Source organism: Sus scrofa, chromosome 9 (genome assembly GCF_000003025.6).
Source record: "Sus scrofa isolate TJ Tabasco breed Duroc chromosome 9, Sscrofa11.1, whole genome shotgun sequence".
NCBI classification, from domain to species: domain Eukaryota; kingdom Metazoa; phylum Chordata; class Mammalia; order Artiodactyla; family Suidae; genus Sus; species Sus scrofa.
In genome coordinates this window covers 35,149,657-35,166,981 of record NC_010451.4, presented here as the reverse complement: position 1 = coordinate 35,166,981, position 17,325 = coordinate 35,149,657, and the positions used below count along the sequence as shown (strand labels likewise).

The 17,325-nt window shown below is 35.7% G+C and overlaps 1 pseudogene; it reads left to right on the top strand.

Moving 5' to 3' along the window:
- On the top strand, positions 3,510-15,533 carry LOC106504870 (annotated as a pseudogene).

Genomic DNA, 17,325 nt, shown 5'->3' with positions numbered 1-17,325 from the left:
ATTAAAAAGCAAAAATGAATGAGATGATAAACAAAAAATTTAGCAGATCACTCAAAACAAAACAACCTGAACTTTTGAAAAAGGATTGGTCAAATAGCAGACACTCAGCAACACTGAGTTTGAAAAAATAGAATTAGCACAAAGATGATACTAGAGATAAAAGGGTAAAAGGGTACAATAAATATAAATGTAGGAAACATAAACATAAATATAGGAAAACTCTGAGAATAACATACATAACATAGTTGGAATTCTAAAAAAAGTAAATTAACAAAAAAATACATAAAAGAAATAAAAATCCAAATAGATCAAGAAACATTAACTTTTCTGTCATATATACTATCTAAAATGAACAGACTCAGATAATTGTAAAAAAAGTCTTGCAAAACTTTAATGAAATTAATGAGCTCAATTTTACATATTATTTCCAAATAACAAGCAAAGTAAATTCCTTAAATTCTTTTCTAGGGCTAGTACAAAACTGATACAAAACTAGAGAAGTAGAGGCAAAGTTAGGAAAAAAAAGTCTGATTTCTCAGGAACATTGCGGTAACATTCTAAATAATGTATTAGCAAAATAATTCTAACCATATATGAAACATTACTAATATTTTTTAACCAGCTAGTATATACTCTGGGAATGCAGTTATAGTTTAAGAATAAAAATTTATGATAGCATTCCTCAAAATCAGAATTTAAAGAGAAAATTGTGATTTTTTTTTTTGTTTATTTTTTATTTTTGGGGTGGGGTTTGGCTGGTGAAAATAAAAATACTGGAGACCTAAGAAACAAAACCATCACTATTCCTAGAAAATGTGATTTTATTCATTGAAAATTTCTTATAATTAATAATATAGCCCCCACATTTGCAAGAATTCAGATCAATATACACATTTTTTTTTTTTTTTTTTTTTTTTTTTTTTTTTTTTTTTTTTTCCTCAATATTTCATATAAATTAGCCACCCACCCATCATCCGCCCCCCCACCCCACCATCTTGCAAGCAATCAGACATTCTATGATTCAACATACACATTTCATAACTTCTTATATTCAAAAGACAATCAATTAGGAAATTTTGGGGTTTTTTTTTTGCTTTTTTAATGCTTCTCTTTGCAAAAGCAACAAATATAAGATACTTAAAGAAAATTCTCAACAAATAGTTGCAAAGTATATGTGGAAAAATACTTTTTAAAATACTGAGTGATATAAAAGTAGATTAAAATAGAATAAGGGATATACCAACTACCATCACTGATAAGACAAATAAATGAAAAGATTTCAATTTTCCACACAAATTAGTATATAAACCCAACAGAATCATAAAGAAAACCTCACAGGATATATTCTTGAACTTCACAATTTGTTTTTCCTATTTGTTTGGAAAGTAAGCTAGTAAGAATAACTTAGAATAGAAGTGAGGGTTATGAACAAACTTCATGTTTGAAGGCAAGGCCAACAGACTGGATAAAGTTTTGAGAGACAAAAGAATTAAATGTTCTCCTCTGAAAAACAGCAAGAATGAAGTTGGCTTGAATAACTGGAAGAATACAACTGAACACACTTTCAGAGGTGGTAGATGGGAGATGGGGGTTGATATGTTAAGACTGAGGTATACACTAGGCATTCAAATAGATCCGAGCTGTATGCATATGGTATTCAGGAAACAGGCATAGATGTTAAAGTTTTGAGTTGCTTTCCTATATATAGTGTTGAAAACCAAGATACTGGATCAGGCTGCTAAGTACGTGAAAAAAATAAAGCAGAGAAGAAAGATGTGAATTAACTGGCAAGAGTTACTGGAAGAAGCAGCCCGTAAAGTAACAAGAGAACCAAGGTAGGGTTGTAATTTGGAAGGCAAATGAAGGATTTCAGGAAGATCTTCAAATATCACTATGAAATGTTTCTATTGGACAAAATTACTGAGGATGAAACATTTAATTTGACAATGTAGAAGTCGCTGGTTACATTGATTAGAGTTGTTTTCGTGGAGGGGTAGGGACTAAAGAGTGACAAGCTGGTTTAAGATAAAGAAAAGAACACTTGGAGACAGTGAGAATAGACAGCGCTTTTGAGAAGTAGGGAAGTGGGATCAAGAGAAGTTTTCTTTTAAATATGGGTATTATAATATGTTTTTATAGTTGCAGTAATGATATGGTTAAGTGGGAAAATTAATGATGTAAGAGAGCAATAGGACTACTGTTAAACAATGTCCTTGAGTAGGTGAGAGTGAATGAATAGAATGAAAATGTGATGGCTTAGCATTAGATAGAATTATAAGAGTGAAGGCCAAGTACATGAGACCAGGTAAGTGTGAGTTAGTAGACCTTGAGACTAGAAATATTCATCGAGATAAAATTATATGGGAGTTTGGGCCAAAAGAAAAGGAAATACAGTCCCAACACATCACTTTGACAGGTAGATTGCATAAGTACATAGCCAAAAATAATATGTTTTTCAATGGTTCCTTAACATTTAGTTATTATATGGACAAAGCACAGAAGACTTGGTTTTGGATATGTCACTGAATGAAACAATAATTTGAGGATGTAAAATAAAAATATAGATTAAAATGATGGTATAATTGGAGGTGAGAAAAGATGGGGACATTGTATAAAGGCAAATATCATTAACTCACGTAATAGAATTAAACTACTGAGCAACACTGGTGGAAGAAGAAAGGGGGGTTAAATATTTTGTTTGATATTTTAAAATAATCAAAAAAGAATTAAAAATTGTGATATCAAATATTACATAGCATAGGCTATAAATGAGGCAATGTAAACGAAACTGTATCTCATTTTTTTATATGAAGTAATCAATGGCACTGTTTGTATTTGATATTTAGGAAAATAGAGGGATAAAACTAAACATTGTTATTGAGAATTCCGAAGACTATCGCCAGAAAATAAAAACAAATAATTTAGGAAAGTGATTTGTATGATAGGGGATTGAAAATGAGAAGCAATGTACTGGAGAATATGGTTATTATACACTTTTCTAAACTACTGGATCGGTTGCCTTATGTACGCATTAATTTGACAAAACATTTTAAAATTATAAGCTATCAACACTTTAATACTATATAGACATCAAAAACTGAGGTAGTTCTTAATGTATTGACTTTTATAAATGCTTGTCATATATTGTCAAATTTTCAAAAAGCAAATTATTGATAATATGGGAAAAAACTTATAGGTGAATATGTGTTTGTCAGTTATCTATTGCTGAGCAACAAAATATCCCAAAACTCAGTGGCTTAAAACAATAAGCATTTACTATTGCTCACAAGTCAACCAGTTAACTGGGTGGTTCTTGTCTCTGGAGTTATTGTTCTATCTGAGATCATCTGCATGTAGGTTAAAAATCTCTGCTGACATTGTTATGTATTTGGAAAGCACTGAGCTTTGTAAAGCTTTAAGCTGGTCTAGCATGACCTTGGCGGAGACAACTGGGCTTTCCTCCACCTAATGTCTCTTATTCTCTAGCAATCTAGCCCAGGTTTATTCACATGGAGGTTCAGATGTCCGAGAGAGACATGCACAATGCTTCCGAAGACTTTGGCTCAGAACTGCCAGATATCTCTCTATTGTGCCCTGTTGCCCAAACCAAGTTACAAGGCCAGTCTGTAATCAGAGCAAAGGGCATGGATACAAGGAAGCAAATGATTGTAGCCATTGAGAAAATCAATGTTGCATTATGTGTTTTTAAAAGTATAAAAAAATAGGAGTTCCTGTCGTGGCTCAGTGGAAATGAATCTGACTAGTATCCTTGAGGACGCAGGTTCCATGCCTGGCCTCGCTCATTGGGTTAAGGATCTGGCGTTGCCATGAGCTGTGCTATAGGTCACAGGCGTGGCTCAGATCTGGCATTGCTGTTGCTGTGTTGTAGGCCATGGGCTACAGCTCTGATTTGACCCCTAGCCTGGGAACCTAAAAGTATTAATAAATAAATAAATAAAAGTATAGGAAAAAATTCACAAAATTCACAAAAATGCAAGCTAAATATATAATTGTGTTTCCATTGTAGTGTGAATGTTTTTTCATTTTAATAGCAAACATCTATTATTTTAAGAAATGTAATAATGTGCTGAATAGGGGTGAGTTACAAAGATTAGAGGAAGAAGCAAACCTCATTGTAAATAGGACTAAAGACCTGATTGATGATCTCGCTGAGAAAACACAAATGGCAACCGAAATTTTTATGCACCATCTTTTCAACCCTGAGAAACAACTGAGCTTAGGTGAGTATCTCAGAAAAAAGACTAGTAACTTATTGTTTTTAATTAAAAAATGTCTACGCTTCATAGAGTAGTCCCATAACAAACATTTCCTTGTCAGAGCAAGGGAGAAAATTTGAAATGTATAGGTCCTATAAATTTAATTCTGCTGAAAATTTTTTTCATATTATTTCAGAATCTCATCCTGAAAATGAGAATGATGAACCTGAGGGCACTGAGTCATCTTCTTCTTTGACAGGTAATTGCCTCCAGATCTCACATCACAAGTGAAAACCCTTAGACCTCTAGTGTTGTCCAAAGGTATTCCTGGAGTTCCCGTCATGGCACAGTTGAAACAAATCCAACTAGGAACCATGAGGTTGTGGGTTCAATCCCTGGTCTCGCTCAGTGGGTTAAAGATCCGGCGTTGCCATGAGCTGTGGTGTAGGTTGCAGATGCGGCTCAGATCCCATGTTGCTGTGGCTCTGGAGTAGGCCAGCCGCAACAACTCCAATTCCACCCCTAGCCTGGGAACCTCCATATGCCATGGGTATGGTCCTAAAAAAGCAAAAAAAAAAAAGATATTCCCATAGGAGTTCCCGCTGTGGCTCAGTGGTTAATGAACCTGACTAGTACCCATGAGGATGTGGGTTCAATCCCTGGCATCACTCAGTGGGTTAAGGATCCGGCATTGTCGTGAGCTGTGGTGTAGGTGGCAGACATGGCTCAGATCCCATGTTGTTGTGGCTGTGGTGTAGGCGGGTAGCTATAGCTCCCATTGGACCCTTAGCCTGGGAACCTCCATATGCCGGGGGCACAGCCCTAAAAAGAAAAAAAAAAAAATGATGGGACTAGAAGAAGCCACCTGATGAGAGATGTTGACAGCGAATAACAGCAGCTCTAACATAGAACAATCCCACTCTTGGAGGTTTTGTAGAAGTGGAAAATCTGGCAATGAAGACAGATTCAGAATGAATGGCTGGAAAATATAGAACCGCAGAAGACTTAGCATTTTTCAAGAAAGAAGGTATGTTCAACCATGTTAAATGCTAAGAAAGCAACATATAGTCAGTGGTAACCTTGATAATAAGTGTTTCGTTTAAGTGGTGAGGATAATAGCCATTTTTTACTATAAGAAAAAAGTGTTGGAAAAAATGAAAATAGTAAAAATAGACAATGCCTTTAAGGACTTGCGCTGAGAAGTGGAATAGAGAAATGATACAATAGCTGGAGGGGAAACTGGGTCAAGGGAAGGTGTGTTTGAAAGATAAAATGATATTAGGTCACACTAATATGCCAGTGGGGATAACACAGTAGGTAAAGAGGAACAGATTGATATTGTAGAAGATAGGACTGGATAAATGCCGGAGTAAAGTTCCTGTGTGTGAGAGGGAATGGGACTCAGAGCATAAGTAGCAGTATCACCCTTAGTCAGAGGAAGAACATGTCTCTTTTCTTTCTTTCTTTTTTTTCCTCTTTAAGGCCACACCCGCTGGATGTGGAGGTTCCCAGGCTAGGGCTCCAAATGCCACAGCCACAGCTATGTGGGATCCGAGCCGTGTCTGTGACCTACACCACAGCTCACGGCAACGCTGGATTCTTAACCCACTAAGCAAGGCCACGGATGGACCCACATCCTCATGGATACCATTTGGGTTCATTAACCACTGAGCCATGACTGGAACTCCGTGTCTTTCTTTTTGGTAGGAAGGAAAGAACAGTTGGTGGGTAGAGATGTAGGTAGTTTGATGAATTTGTTGATTAAAAAGATGAGACCATTCTTGTGCAAAAAATATTAGGAAGAAGAAATTTGTTGCCTAAGGGAAAAAAATGAAGACCCAGGTGATGTTTGGTAGCTGTTTTAAGTATGTGAAGATAACTATTCGTGAACAAGTTTAAATTTTTCTTCTGTGCCAGATATCATTCTAAATACTGGAATACAGAGATTAAAGACATCTTTCCTGTCTTAATTATGCTTACTGCGTGGTAAACCCAATTAAGATAAAACAATAATTGTCTATATATATATTTATTTTTATAAAATGGAAATGTAAGGAAAGATATATTGAAGTCATGGGAGAATTCACAGACTCTTATTAGATATTTTTCTAATTATATATTTTATTAGATATTTATTAGTTATTTTCTAATTAAAATTTATTAGATATTTATTAAATATTTTCTAATTAGATATTTTTCTCTGTGGTCCTGGTGTGGAAAATATTGGAAGGTTCACACTTTATGATATTCAGAACTATTTAAAAAGGCCTTGGCCTTACAATGTTGTAAGTTCCCTGTCAGTAGACATATTTTAGAGGGTGGTAGTAGCAAAGTAAGGATATTGTAAGCAGAGTTCAAATATTTAAATAATGACTTACTAGGCTAGATGACCATTAGATTTTCTTCCCAATCATAGGTACCACGTTTATGTGAGTCTAGCGTATTAGGTCTATTAGAGGAATCAATGTTGTGACCATTAACAAAACCAGAAATTTATGGTGGGGTCATTAAGAAACAGAAAGCAAAAGGGGGAGCACCCAAGATTTGTGTTTTAGTCATTTTAAATATGAAATGATTTTCTTATTATATTAAGCTTTGTGGTGGGATGGCAGTAAGCATTTCTGAAAAATGAGAGCCCAGCCAAAAGATCTCCATGATTTAATGACAGTGGATGTTTCCCTTTAATGAGCTTTTTTTCTTTTTTTTTTTTTTTCCCTCTCCGATTCTCAGGAAACTCAGGATTCCCAACGTAGGAAGTTAAAACTTTGTCCTGGTGATCATTTCCATAAACTGAAGACAAAGACAGACGAGGTGATATTCTTTAGGAGATTTCCTACTCAAACAAGACACTGAGGACTCATTCAACTTTAGTTCTTGTTACAACTGCCCTAAGATCAGACCAGAGGCATAAGAGGTTATTTAGTCCTGTTATCAATTAAGTGGTCTTTACATGCATTTTCCTGTCTCTTTCATACCATTCTGAAACACTTTCTGAACTCCTATCCAACATACAACTAAGCCAAGTTTCTAGGGTGTATACTAAGACCACGTACATGTTCTCAGTCTGACATATTGTCTCTTTCCCACGAGGACATATTTCTCTTCCCAAGCTCTCCAGCTATTCACGGTATAATTAATTGTAAGGACTTGTTTTGTGTGGACTTTAGGGGTAAAATTAGGAGGCCTGGAGCAACTCATTATGTACCTGTTATCTGCAGATACATCCTGTGAAGGAGAAGGAGGGCCGGACACGCCTGCCCTCATCATCTGCAGCAAAGAATTTGACTATCTTTTAATCAGTATGGTTCTGAAGTTGACCTTTTGGGGATGCAAGATCTGCTTGAAAACCTGGATACTCTGTGGTTGTGAAAGAGGATCTCACAGCTCTGGTAATGGACTGGGAGAGTGCACAAGCTTCCTTTTCTCCTAAACAGTTTTGAACCTCTCCCTTAACATCTGTAAGAATAAAACGCATATTATAGGAATTATATTTGCTCTAGAATAGGATTCCCCTGAGTTTTGGGCTCCTCCAGTGCAGTCTCATAGCAGAGATTTAGAGTAGTTCTGTGTAGCAGTATTTTACTAAAATTGTTGGATCTTTTTAAAGTTCTCAATCTGGGAAGCATCTATTACTTGATAGTCTGGGTGAGACATAGCTCTGGCCCTGAAATTTCCTGATATTTACAGAATAAACTCATGAGACTTTTATAATTTCAATGTTATGTGTAAATGTAAACCCAGGTGTACAGTAAAAATACATTTTACACACACGCATGGACACATATACATATAAATAAAAAAGTTGTGATTCTTAGGGTTTTCCTGTGGCACAGTGGGTTAAGGATCCAGCTGTATCACTGGAGCCTCTCATGTCACTGCTATGACACATGTTTGATCCCTGGCCTGGGAACTTCCACATGCTGTGGGTGTGGCCAAAAAAAAAGTTATGATTCTGTCTTTCCAATAATATTCCATATGGCTTTAGACAAACTGTTTTAAATCTAACTTTCTGATGTTTCATGATAAAGGAATTTGCTGTGTTTCTAATTTTTGGCAGTAGAAAATTCTCTGCCTCTGTCTCTATCTCTCTCTTTTTTAATGAAAACTTATAAGAACTCCATCACGTAAAATACATGAAAGCAACACTTTCATATTGGAGACTTATCATCTCACTTGCCCCTCATTATACTCCTTCTTCCAGAGTCTTCCTAAGTCTGAGGTTCTACTGAAAACATTTGGGCTAGATGCTATGTAAAATTCCTACTAATTTTAATTTTTTACACATCTAATTTTCTGGTTCTATGTCAGTATAATTTCTCTTACAATTTCATCTAGTCCAAGTCACCTGATTCTTTAGTGTCTGCCACTTTTTGTGAACTCTTTCTAGTATTTGAGAACAAACTATATATGGAGATTTCCTCAACAGTAAGTAGTACTGGTGCCTCTTTCAGGAAATGGAAACAGCACTAAGGCAATTTGCCGCCCGCCAAGACCACCAATCCTCCGATAGCACATTCTTGGTGTTTATGTCACATGGGATCCTGGATGGTATCTGTGGGACGAAACATAGAGAACAACAGCCATATATTCTTCACGATGATACTATCTTCCAAATTTTCAACAACCATAACTGCCAAAGTCTAAAGGACAAACCCAAGGTCATCCTCATGCAGGCCTGCCGAGGCAGTAAGTCTGAGTTCGGGAAACACAGGGAGTGGCTGCGCAATTTATCCCATTAATCTGGAGTCTAGCTTTCATTTTCCCAGGGATGGGGAGAGAAGCAAATTTCAGGGTAACTCTTAGGTCCAGTCCAGAAGAAACTGTATTAAGTCTGTACCTTCCTTTTTTTTTTTTTTTTTTTTTTTTTTTTTTTTTTTTTTTTTAAGAAATGGTAAGTAGCCTCACATAATGAGGAAGATCCTAATCATTTGGGAGTAAGTTGTCAACATGATCATTATAAACTTAAATGGGCTCTGTGTGGTTCCCTGTCAGTGAGGCAGTTTTTCCAGTGGTGAGATACTTGCATTTTTAATAAATGCCATATTGAAATATACTGAACTAAAGATATAATGGTAAAAGGATATGTATGTGTGTGTGTGTGTGTGTGTGTGTGTGTGTGTGAATATAACATCTTTCACAAAATGTGGATGTCTCTCTCAGAAGGTGCCGGGATTGTTTGGGTCACTGACATGGGAGAAGACTCTGCTTATAGATATGGCCAGTCCTTGCAGTGTTCCATCTGGAATGATGCCATTACAAAGACCCATGTAGAGAAGGACTTCATTGCTTTTAAATCTTCTACTCCATGTAAGTGATTTCAGAGACAACAATTTCTAAATCTCCCAGTAGTTTCTTTTTCTTTCTTTCTTTCTTTCTTTTTTTTTTTTTTTTTTCTTTTTGCCTTTTCTAGAGCCACTCCCACGGCATACGGAGGTTGTTCCAGGCTAGGGGTCTAATCGGAGCTGTAGCCGCCTGCCTACACCAGAGCCACAGCAATGCCAGATCTGAGCTGAGTCTGCAACCTACACCACAGCTCACGGCAACACCAGATCCTTAACCCACTAGGCAAGGCCAAGGATTGAACCTGCAACCTCATGATTCCTAGTCGGAATCATTAACCACTGAGCTATGACAGGAAATCCCAAAATCTCCCAGTAGTTTCTGGTTCACAAGCTTGCTTATGATCATATCTTATCAATAATATAAGAATGTTTTCTCTAAAATCAATGAGATCTTGTAGGTGGAAAGAGATTTAAATTATTGAAATTTTCGTAATTAGAAACCTGTAACTGGAGGAAATTTTCTAAATAAACAGGACTGCACTGAGGACCCAGATTTAAAATAGCCTAACTATACAAAAATCAAGAGGGATATTTTTAGCCATAACAATGACACAGAAATGTACCATCTCATAATTTGGCCCACCTGATCATCTACTAACAACTAAATGAGCCATCCAGTAAAACTGCAATACCTCTGGGCCTGTTATTTGAATCTAATCTTAGATTATAGTTCGCATTCAAATGCCTGACTTCATGAGAGTGCAGCCAGTAACTGAAAATCCTTCTTTGACAGGAAAGTCATAGCAGCAGGTATAAATAAAAGATATTCTTGATTGTTCATGATCAGACCTATAGAAAATCTATTTAACATTCATGATATTGCTTTATCAATAATTTTTATAACAAGCGTGATTAAAAAAATCTAGTTTTCACAAGTCATAGTTCTAAATGCCTTAGTATAGTAATTTCAGGCTTTAAGATGCATAAGAATCACTGGGAATTTTGTTAAAATGTAGATTTCTGATTCACTATGTCTGGGTTAGGGCCTAAGGTTTTCATTTTTAAAAAGCTCCAGCACTGTTGATTCATGGCCACATGTGACTAGGAAGGGATTAGGGGAATGAGTCTGCCTGAGGAAATAGGGAAAAGGCCATGTAGGAAGCATGCACTCTACAACTAGAATAGTTCTGCTTCTCTTTGTTTTATATACTGAAGTTTTAATAAGATTTTTTTTGAAAGAAGGGCTCTGTGCTTTTAGCTATGAAAGGAAGTTTAAAAATTATCTACAGTATGACATATACGCTAAGAAACTGCTTAATGTAATTGAGGAAATAAAGTCTAATGTCTGAAATTCTTGCATTAGTATTTTTATATATGCAATTTTGTGCTGCTACTGTACTAGGTAGAGGGCATGTGATGCACAACTAAAGCAGGCATGATTATTGAATATTAGAGAGTATGTGGTCAGGCCAGGAGACAGAAATTAACTGGGGGACAGTATATGCACAACATAACAAATAAACAATTGTCAACTGTGATAAGTACTTTAAAGAAAAAAAAATATGTGCTCACATTTGAAAGATGGAGTCAACCATATCAAGGGTATGAAAGATGCAATGAAACAGATTCACTTATGTCAAGGGGTGTTAAAATGGAGCCAGGAGGCCATGAAGGAAGTGAGCCTTATGCATATCCCAAAGTGAGCCTTATGCACCAGCTGAAACATGAATTTTGGAGCTGGGCCAAACAGCAAATATTCCAAATATCCCATGAGCTCTTGAGAATACCTGAAACTTGTTCTAGTAATGAACTTTTGCTGAGTGATAGCCTTGGCAACCAGTCGTGTTCTGTCAAGACTAGCTTTCTGCCAACACCAATGAAAATTAAGTGTAAGGGAATTATGCAGATGGACCTTTTAGTTTTTTAAAACCTCTGATTTTTCTCCTTAGGGACTGTTTAGATTGCTCCCCAAATCTGTGTGTTCTGATTTGTAGTTCTTTGATCCCAAATACATGCTTTTGTTTGAATATTGCCTCAGCATTTTTAGGTTGACAGGGATAAAAGCAGAACATTCTAGATAGTGAAAAAACAGTGTACAAGGAGGACCTGAGAAAGAAACGGGCTTGGAAAAGAGAGCCAGTGTGGCTAAAGCACAGGGCCAGACGAGAGTTTGGAGAACCATGCAGTCACCATGTAATTTGAAGCCTCATATGTTAGGGAAGGATTTGGTATTTTATACTAATCTGTTTTATTACTAATATTACTTTGTACTATTAGAAATATGAACTTTGGTGAATTTTAGCAATGAAATAATAGGATTTTCATTTTTAAAAGAGCACTCTGGGATTCCGTGAACAATGATTTACAGTATAGCAAGAGATTAAAATGCTATTCCGGTATTATAAGCCATAGGTGATAATGATAGTCTTGGGATGAGGTAAGTTGTTGAATCCAGGAAATAATTACTGTATGAAATTAACATGGCCTATTTGTTTAGTGGGTATGTCTGGTGAACATGAAGAGATAATTGAGGTAACTCAAGTTTGCAAGTGGACAACTGTGTTTCATTCATTAAAATGGGAATCCTGCAAGGAAGTTTGAGATGCTTTTGGCATGTTTCAAGATGAACTGAAAAGTAGAGAATTATGCAGCTAGACATTTACAGAAGAGAGAACTCTATTATAATTTGGGGAGATACTTGCCTATGAATGGCATTAAATATTCTAAAACTAGATGAAGACAGTCAAAAAATAAATAAAATAAAAATGGATGTAATTATCTAACAACAGTAAATAGAGTGAAAGTAGGTCCTAAACCATGGTTTGAAAAACTCTAGAGTTCAAGATCAGAGACAGAAGTATAAGCAAGTTATACTCAGAAAGTATGATCAGAGAATAAGAAAGAAAACTAAGAGAATGTGTTGTTGGAGTTATGAAGAAAAAAAATCTGTTGGAGTTTCAATAGTTTGTGATGCGAATGGGAGACCAAGTAAAGATGAGACCTGATAAATGTATTGGAGGTCACGGATGACCTTGGGGAAATTCATTTGGTAAAGTTAGTGTGGGAGGGAGAAGCTAGAAAAGAGTGAACAGGCTAGGAGGAAATGAAGATGTTTAGTAGAGATAAATTGAAGAAATTTAATTGTAAAAAGGAAGGAAGACTAAGAAGATAGCTGTAGTGATGAGAATTTTAGCTTTTTTATGATAGGAGAAATTTGATTATATTATAATGGTAAAGAGAGGTAGTAGTAATTCAAAAGATGTTCATTCAGTAAAACAGTTAAGTATAAAAATTAGTAGTAGAAAGACAGTGTGGGTGAAGAGGAGGCCCAGAGTCAGGGACTGTCAAGATCTGGATTCTTTTCTTCTGTAATGCAGTTTGTGCTCAAAGAACTTATGCTCTTTCCCATTACCTGCAATCCTAGAGGCTACAATGTTGGCCCTGCCTACTAAGAAAGTTAAGGGGATTTATAACTGAGGATCTATGATGGTTTTCTCTGGGCCTGTTATGGAAGTATCTCAACATTATCTGGATTTGACCTACCTCCCCAGCTCCTACAAAGCACCAAACTTAAACTTTGTTCAAAAGCTATGTTTCTGAGTCATATACATTTATACAATGGCTGAATCCTCCATTATTTTAAAACTTTTTATTTGCAGATAATGTTTCGTAGAGAATTAAATCAAATGGCTCTCTCTTCATTTCAAAACGTATCTACTACCTCAAAGAATATTCTTTGTGTCATCATTTGGAGGAAATTTTTCGAAAGTTAGGGATCTTCTTGTCTTTTCAATTGTAGGCCCCATAAAACTGTAGAACTGTTTGCAAACCTTTTCTGTGAATCCTGAAGCTCTTGTGCATCTTGATGCTCCTTCCTCTATTCCAAGTAGTTTTTCTGATTCTGATGGCTTTGCTCATTCAGGTAGTGCTTTTGAGGGCACTGTTTCATTTATATATGTATTCTATCCAAGGAAAAGCTAATTTTTTTTTTTTTTTTTAGTTTATCCTACCTAGCCACAGCCTTAATACACACTATATACTATATACTCAGTCCTAAGAGAAAAACCCAGATTTCCCTTTTAGACATTTTCTAAAAGCTTTCCTTGCTATTTTAGGTTCAACATTCGTTTGAGACCCCAGATGTACTGACTCAGATGCCCACGATTGAAAGAGTATCCATGACACGATATTTCTACCTCTTCCCTGGGAATTAAAACCCATATAAAACACCTCAGGTAAATTTAACCAAGAAGTGGACTGCTCAGAGTCTATACAAAAAGTATGGATAGAATGGAAAACGGTGACAAAATGCTGCTGCCCTGTCATCACTGAGGCTCATCTTATCAGCCTTTTTCTGAATGGCCCCTAGTGAAACTGTAGTTTTTGTTTGACTTTGGCCATAATATAATGATTTCACATAAAATGATAAGTCTAATGATAGTCCACTAGAAAGTCTTTCAGTCCTCATTTCTCTCAAGGATCTACTCAGTGAGTAGAAAATACTTTGTTCTGATGCATGTACAAAACAAAATAATTGGCCATGCTGTGCAGAGCAGGTGTCTGGCTTCTTCCCCAAGATGTCTGTTTTGCTGAGTCACATCCTTTTTCTCTTTCTGATGAGGGCTGCCTGTACCACAGTATCAACTGACTATGCTGAGGCAAAGAGGCCCGAGTATAGAGCTTCTCATATAAGGATGACAGGTCCATAGCCCTTTTGTGATGATATATCTCACAGTAGAGATGAGTTCTATTTATGTCTTATGTCCAGTAGACCAATAGTTCATGTTTTCTTCATTTTTTCCAAGAAAAGAGATGCATTATGGTTTCTATGGATCTACTATTTTAAAAGGTCAAATTTTGATCAAGAGTATTTTTATACAAACCTTTCAACTGGCCACCCTCTACAAATACAAAGCTAAAATCACTCTTATAATGTGCCGAATTACTGCTTAATAAATTCTTTGAAAATTATGCCTGTTTTCTCATGTTATCCTAAAGATGTCCTGCTCATTACAAAATAAATTCTAAATATAGAAAAACAAAATATTTAATGAAGAAATAATGTTTGTTACCCTTTTTGATATTTCTAGATGCATGTCTAAATACTTTTACATTTTTTTATTGTCAAGATTTTATACCAGATTTCATGCACACAAGAAATTTAAGCTAATGACAGGCAGAGAAATGAAGGCAAATGTCTCTTAATATTGTTACTAACTTATAGATAAAAACAGTCAATTTCATTGAATGTTATTATCATTGGAATTTTTAGCATTTTTATTAGCTAGGTTTTAATGGGAGTTATTAATAAGTAATCATGCTGTTTTTCTACTTTGTTTCAAGTTTCGTGTATTTTTCTTATCAACTTATGTAAATTCCTTCTGTAAAATAACATATTAACAAGCATTTCTAGTTGTTTGATACTAATTTTTGCCTATGATATGTGACATGTAGAACAGTGAATTTTAAGAATGAAGTCTATATTTTTCTGTGCTTTACTTCTATTTTTTAAACTTAAATATTGTACTACTTCATCTATAATTTTTATAATTGCTTTTAAGGTTTTTTCTCCTTCTCTAGATTATATACATGTTATTTGCTGTGAATTGTGGGATGCTATTGCTAAGGGTATTATTGATTTTTTTTCAACAAGTTACAAAATGTAAAAGATGCTAGTTGAATCATTCTTCTTTTCTTACTAATTACCTTTAATATCAAGTTTTGAATGTGCTCTGGGCTATTTGTTTTTGGATAATATATAATAAAATTACTAGATTTTAATGTTTACTTTAGGGAATCTTTGAACGCAAGGGATTGGAATTCACTCAAACTAAATTCAAGTAATTAAAAGAAAAGAAGTAAAGGTCTTGGTGTAAGCATACAACAGGCAATCTGATATTCTTACAGGTAGAAAACAAAAAATAGCCACGTCTTTGGAAATCTGGTCTAGAAAATAGAAAGTCAGGAAATCATTCTCTCTGATTAGCACCTTCAATGTAGAATGGGTCATTCTTTTTTTTTTTTTTTTTTTTCTTTTTAGGTCCACACCCATGTCATATGGAAGTTCCCAAGCTAGGAATCTAATCAGAACTGCAGCTGCTAGCCTATGCCACAGCCACAGCAGTGCCGGATCTGAGCTGTGTCTGTGATCTACCCATAGCTCGTGGAAATACCTGATCCTCAACACGCTGAATGAGGCCAGGGATTGAACCTGCATCCTCATGGACACTAGTCAAATTCGTTTCTGCTGAGCCACAATGGGAACTTCCACTGAGTCATTCTTTTAAATCTTGCATCTATAAAGTGATAATTGCGTCTTTTTTTTTTTTTTTTTGTCCTTTTGCCTTTTCTAGGGCCGCTCCCACGGCATATGGAGGTTCCCAGGGTAGGGGTCCAATTGGAGCTGTAGCCGCCGGCCTACACCAGAGCCACAGCAACGTGGAATCCGAGCCGCGTCTGTGACCTACGCCACAGCTCACGGCAACGCCGGATCCTCAACCCACTGAGCAATGCCAGGGATCGAACCTGCAACCTCATAGTTCCTAGTCGGGTTCATTAACCACTGAGCCACGATGGGAACTCCCTAATTGTGTCATTTTTAATAAATTAGCTAACTTCTCTGACACAAGTTTCCAAGTATTAGGTGGGTATGCTGACACTTGACTCCCATTGAACATGGACGATACTATGTGTGTGAAGTGCCTTCCCACTGCACTGCCTGTCATGTGGTGGACGATTGTTTACAGTAGAAGTCATTACTCTTACATGCACTGAATTATCTTTCAGGGTTAAGCCATATCACAATTATTGTTGTTTTGTATTTTTCGTTAGTTCTTCCTTATTCGGACTCTTTTTTTTTAAGGGCTACACCTAGAGCATATGGATAGATTATCCAGACAATCCACAAGGAAGCATTAGACTTAAACTCTGCATTAGACCAGGTTGACATAACAGACATGTATAAAACATTCTAATCAATAGAAATTGGATGCATAGTCTTCTCAAGTACAAACAGAACATTCTCTAGGATATATTTTATAAGACCATTAAACATGTCCTAATAAATTTAAGAAAATTCAAATCATATTGAATATTTTTTCAAACCACTGTAGTATGAAACTATAAATCAATTAAAAGAATACAAAAAATTCACAAATACATGGAAACTAAGCAATATGTTACCAATGAGTCAAAGAAAAAAATCGAAAGATCAAGGAAAAATGTATTTATACAGATAAAAATGGGTACACAACATATCAAAACCTATGGGATGCATCAAAAGCTGCTCTGAGGTAATTTCATAGTCATAAATACCTACATTAAGAAACAAGAAAGATCTCAAATAAGTAACCTAATTTTACTCCTCAAGAAAGTAGACAGAGAAGAAAATACTAAGCCATAGTTAGTAGAAGTAAGGCAATAACAAAATTAGAGTGAAAATAAATGAAATAGGGAGTAAAGGGCAATAGAAAATGACAGAAGAAAGTAAGATCTGGGTTTTAGAAAAGTTACGAAAAATAGGCAAATCTTGTGCTAGATTCATCAAAAAAAAGGGGGGGATAGATGTTTCCAATAAATAAAATTACAAATGAAAGAGAATATGTTGCAACTGATAGAACAGAAATGCAAAGGATCATAAGAAGCTACTATGAACAGTTTTATGCCAACAAATTAAACCACCTAGAAGAGATGGATAAATTCTTAGACACACACAACCTAACAAGATTGAATAAGAAAGAAATAGAAAATCTGAGCAGACAAATTACTAGTAATAGAATAGAAATGTTAATCAAAAACCTCCTAACAAAGAAATGCCTAGGAACAGA